Source organism: Daucus carota, chromosome 3 (genome assembly GCF_001625215.2).
Source record: "Daucus carota subsp. sativus chromosome 3, DH1 v3.0, whole genome shotgun sequence".
In the NCBI taxonomy this organism is placed as follows: domain Eukaryota; kingdom Viridiplantae; phylum Streptophyta; class Magnoliopsida; order Apiales; family Apiaceae; genus Daucus; species Daucus carota.
The window spans coordinates 2,022,871-2,028,267 of NC_030383.2; the positions used below are offsets into that span (position 1 = coordinate 2,022,871).

Sequence of the window (5,397 nt, forward strand, 5' to 3'; positions counted from 1 at the left end):
AGTCACTTGTGTGTATTTTTTTTAGATTTGTATATTTTTAATAAATCTAGATCCGGATCAAGCTTACAACAACTGCTAATTACAAAACGATGATTTAAAATTAGAGATTATTTTTAAAGGAACTTAATATTTGGTATTTGGCAGGTAAGGCAATTTGTTAAACTGAATCTCGTAATTACATTCACTACTAACAAATTTTTAAACTTTCAACAATAATATTTAATTTAATTACAATAATTTATTAGTACGATACATCAGATGTTGAAAAAATCAGAAATAAATTGCATGGACAATGAGAAACTACTAGAGGCGGGCCAGGTGGCTACAGAGGAGTGGGGCCATGTGTATCCACATGGAGACTTGTAAAAGTTAACAGCATAAGATAAACAGAATGCAAAGTGTGTTTAGCATGGTAATAATATCAGAAAGAAAGGCAACTCGGTTGGATTAAGGCTAATCATTTTAGGTTAAGACACGCTGAAACGAAGACATCAAATGGTTGGTAATTGGTATGCTTAGCCTATTGCTTTTGACGATAATATAAATTATTTTTGTGTGAAAAGTACAAGCTAGTACATTCCTACCTCTCGTCTTAGTTGTCTTTCTTGGAAAATATGGGCGAATAGATATTTATTAATCATTATTAAAGTATTATTTAAAATTTAATGGAGAATATCGTATTGGATTAGCCTTCTTCGACAATATTTAATTTCTAATCACACAAATTAATTTCTAAAGTTTTATACATGATCGATCGAGTCAACAAAAATTGTCTTGATATTGTACGTGGGATCTTGATGAAAAATTAGGATAAAAATTAAAATATATTATTATTTAAGGAATATAATTTAGATCTAATAAGTCATAATTTTAAACTATGCATTTAATATACATTATTCTAAGTTAATTTTCGTTAAATCTGATCACGATGGTCAAGAAAGTAAAATTAATAACGAAATCTTCAAGTTAACTAATATATGTGTCATACTTTTTTACTCGAATTTATGATAATATATTTTATCACATAATTTAAATGATATGATATTGAATATGTTACTTATATAATTAAATTTTTTAACAAGAAATATATAATTAAATCAAAGTTAAAATTTGTACAAATACAAAATATAACTATATAAGTTAATATTGGTACAATACTGCAATCTATTAAATTTAAAATTTATCTGGTTAACATAATTAATATTGCAACTTATATTATATTTAATTTAAAACTTATAAACTTAAATATTTAATAAATTTTGTTTTTATACTTATTATTTGAGTAATCAATTTTAGAAATATTTGTTAATAGGGTGCATAGTCAATGCTTGAATTAAAATTTAAAACCGTAGAATGTTATTTAATTATTTTTTTCTAAAACCGCAAGAAACCATAGAACACCAAATACAATCACCCTATTTATATGATTAAACTTCTAGAAATCTATATTACCTGATGCATGTATTAAATCACGTTTTTCACCAAATTGGACCCCAATATTGAAAGCGAAATAATAATTTTAACTTTTCTGCAATTAACTTTCCAAAAAAAAAAAAAACTTTTCTGCAATTAATACTTTTATTAAATAAATATTAATTTTTGCAAGAACTTTTCCCAGGAAATCGTGGATTGTTTAGAGATCGTCTAAGATTATGGATACTCTATCTTATGAATAAAGAAAATAATTAACATTTGGAAAAAGAAAATTTAATATTTCCCAATTTCCATGTCACTGTAAACTGGAGTCCGCTTTCTGTAAACGTAAAGGATTATTACATGACCCGCAATCCCGCATTATGATGGATAGTAATGCCCAGACCACTGAACAAACACTTGATATTGGGCCACCAGGCTTGGTGGCAAGAAAGCCCACTTAGCATGATAAATCTGCCCACTAAATCCACTATAGCAAGCTAGTTGGATATAATTTGATCAAGTTTTATAATATCTATGAACATAATTAAAATGTTATCTTTTGCCAATAATAAGCCTATAAAGTGTGATATATTTGTCAGCTATCCTATTCTTTTAAAAAATGTAAAAAAGAAGATGAAATTTATGGACAATCAAATTCAAAATCACTAGCCGAAGCCCAGTCCAGATTGAAATCCTGAGGAATTTCGAGTAATTCTTCAGCGATGTCAAACTTAATTATAACAAGGTCCAAAAAGCTAACTTGTTCTTTTACATATGTTTGTTTTTCTAGTAGTACAAATTTAACATTCTTTACTTTTAAACCTGAGTTTAAAAGAGTTCCTCTGGAGTTTGCGATAATTAATTTCTGATTTCCTAGCCGAACAAATGACATTGAATCGGGTTCTTGCAAGAGTCCCTTTGCAATGTTTGCCTGCCTGGTTATAATCATGAATGTTTCTGCTTGTATTGGCTTATCAAACATGCTCCCACATGTATAAAAAAGTTTGCTCTTTATTTATATCCATTATCAATCATTAGGGTATCATAGCACTATCATCTGCAGACTGATACAAGTACATAACGATGCCGGAGTTCTCGTAATATCATATTTCGAATATAATTATGTGGTTTCATAAATTTTGATTGACTCGATCTCACAAATATTTATCATTCCGAATAAAATGACAAATTTTAATTGACTCGGCCTTTAAAGTATTTATCATTTTGAATGGAGACTGAAGTGACAAATTTTGATGGATCTGATTTCAATATTTGTTAAAAAAAATTATAATCATTTTTTTATTAATCAGGAAAAATTTCGAAATAACACTACACCATATTTGGTCTATCCTAACATTGCATAATGATGTTGCCACTAAAAACGTTGCCTTAGATGCTTAAATTTGATTGAAGTGGGTGTATACCAACATCATATAGCGGTGTTGCCATTGATACGAAAACTGTTGCCTTAACCACAAAAAAATCTCAATGCCAACATCTTGCCAACACATTCGGAGATGTTGCCTTAAGTAATGAAAAATGTTTTAAAAGTTTGGTGGGAAACAAAAATTCAGCAGCCCGCTCAAAACGAAAAATAGCCGCTCAAGATTAAAAAAAATAGAAAAATAAAACATATCAATTAAAAACATATCTTTCACCCTCAAAACATATCACCGTCTCAAAAAATGTAAGTACGTGAGCTTTCACCCTCTCTCACTATCTCGCACGTTCTCACCCTCTCTCACCGTCTCGCTCTAACACTCTCTCACTGTCACTATCTCTCGAACGAAGTTTAATTAGGTTTATTTTATGTTGCCTGGAGTTTAATAGGTGTCGGAGTTGAAGTCGGGGCTTCAGAGCCGCGCGATTTGGTCGGAATCGGAGTTGGAGTTTTGCTATTTGAATCTTCGATTGGAGCTTCAATTTTTTGGTTTGTTGTTTCAATCATCAGGTATTTTTCAAAACATACCCATTTGATTTTGTTTAAGAACCCTAGATTTTTGGGGGGTTTTCTAGGGTTGCTGATTGGGGGTTTTCGAATGCTTAGTAATCGAGGGTTTTTGAATGCTTACTACTTGTTTGTTTATGTGTGCTCTATTTATTATTTTGGGGTTTTGTAAATAATGGTGGGTTCTTAATAATTGGATTTTTGTATGTTTATAATTGCTCTGTTTTTGTCTTGAATTATAAGCCTCGTTGTTTTTAATAATTTGTATGCTCTGTAGCTTTGTTGTCGTTCCTGTTTTTATTTTGATTATGCAACTGATCCCTCTGCTCTAGCTTTATCCGTGAAAAAAAGAATGCTGGTTTCACTTTGTGAAGTGTGTGTATTTTTGTATCAGAAGTACCCAAAAATCGCTCCTCTATACCAGTACAAACTATGTATACATGTAGTTGGGGCTGTTCTTGAAGGTTGAGTTTCACCTTTCTCGAGGTAAATTCACCAAAACCAGGCATCTTTCATACATTTATGTACTCCTGTGTTACAACAAATCTAAAACATTTACCTCCTGTAAATATATAGAAGTATCATAGATGCAAAACATAAACCCATACTAGCATTTCTGCTCTATGTTTTCTTGTATAGATGTTTTCTTATTGACATAGCTCTAATGAACTCAAGCTTGTGGATTTGGTTACAACTATACTCAAGGTTTTAAATTTTGTAACAGGTGAATAAAATGACAATATATGCAATGAAACAAGCTGTAAAGGATCTGCTGAAATTGAAGGTACTTGTTTGATTAGAGTGTGACCCTTAAGTTTGAAATAAGCTTCTATGCATTTTCTATTTTATATATCATTAAATAATCCATACAATTAAGGGTAAGTATTGTCAATATATGTGCATTAAAAGAAGTTTAATTTTTTTAATCATCTATGTAAGTGTTTGTACTGATTCCTATGCTTCTTTTTTTGAACGGAGTTGGGCCATATAAGTAGAGTTTTAAATCACGGAAAACACCGTTTTTCTTGTTTTTTCTAATTGTTGTTGGGTCTATTTTTTGCTAATTTTGTCATCAGAGCCTTAATTCATTAAGTGATTTTTTGAATTAACCAAAGAGAAAGCCACAACCTGAGCTAGGGACCTTGATCTAGTCCATATCATGGATGAACTAATACCATTTACGTTTACTAGTTTCACTAAACACAGGGTTAGCTAGAATCAGAACTTAAGTAGAGGCAAATGAGTTGTGGAAACTGTTGGTGACTGAAGTTTTTTGTATTGGACAGATTATTAAGTGCCATGGCTCAGAGTAGGAGTCATGAGGGAAGAAAACAGGAAGTGTAACATGAGCTCCCTCTTTTTCTGTCTCGTAAGCAAACAATGAACTGAACTTTATTTTACCATATATTTATCATTGATAGTTTGATACCATTTTTATTTTTCTTTTGTTATGATAGTTTGCTTGCTTTGTGAGTATTTGTGTTATTATTTCTGGCAGAGTTGAGAGTTTAATTGAGCACCAAGATGAGTGCAATATCCAGGGAATTTTACCTGTTAGGTCCGATACGAGGTTAATTAAGCTAAAAGGGGGGGTTGAATAGCTTAATCACCAATTTAAAAATTTATGCGGTGTAATAAAAAGTTTATCCCCTTTTTAAAACTTGTATCGAGAGATGAGCAGTATATATGTGCGGAAGCAAAGAGCAAAGAAAGTAAAGTACCACACACAAGGATTTATCCTGGTTCGCGGTGGCTAACTCAACCGATGGAGTCCACTCACCCCTACTCCAGTCCCCGAGCTCCTCCCCGGACTCGAGATTTTCTCTACTATAAAGATACTCCTTTACAGTAGGCGGAGAAGCCTTTACAAATATATATCTTGGAGCGTAACTTCCCGTTACCTCCTCACTATAAATGTAAACTTACAAGACTCGTCTTGGAGCGTAACTCCCCGTCACCTCCTCAAAGTCGTTGTACCCCGGGTGTAGTCTTTGAACTTCTAAACTTTTGCGGGTCTTGGACAAAGGTCTTAG

At 31.8% G+C, this 5,397-nt stretch overlaps 1 long non-coding RNA gene across 2 annotated transcripts; it reads left to right on the forward strand.

The window, feature by feature from the left end:
• Window positions 1-2,786: 2,786 nt before the first annotated feature.
• LOC108214058 (uncharacterized) lies at window positions 2,787-4,932 on the forward strand. Of its 2 annotated transcripts, XR_001805474.2 has the most exons (5): window positions 2,787-3,367; window positions 3,759-3,850; window positions 4,089-4,148; window positions 4,651-4,733; window positions 4,863-4,932. It is a non-coding gene; the product is annotated as an uncharacterized LOC108214058 (long non-coding RNA). The 2 variants fall into 2 exon arrangements; XR_010289678.1 differs by lacking the exon at window positions 4,863-4,932 and having other exon boundaries at window positions 2,788-3,367; window positions 4,651-4,848.
• The last annotated feature ends 465 nt before the right edge of the window (window positions 4,933-5,397 follow it).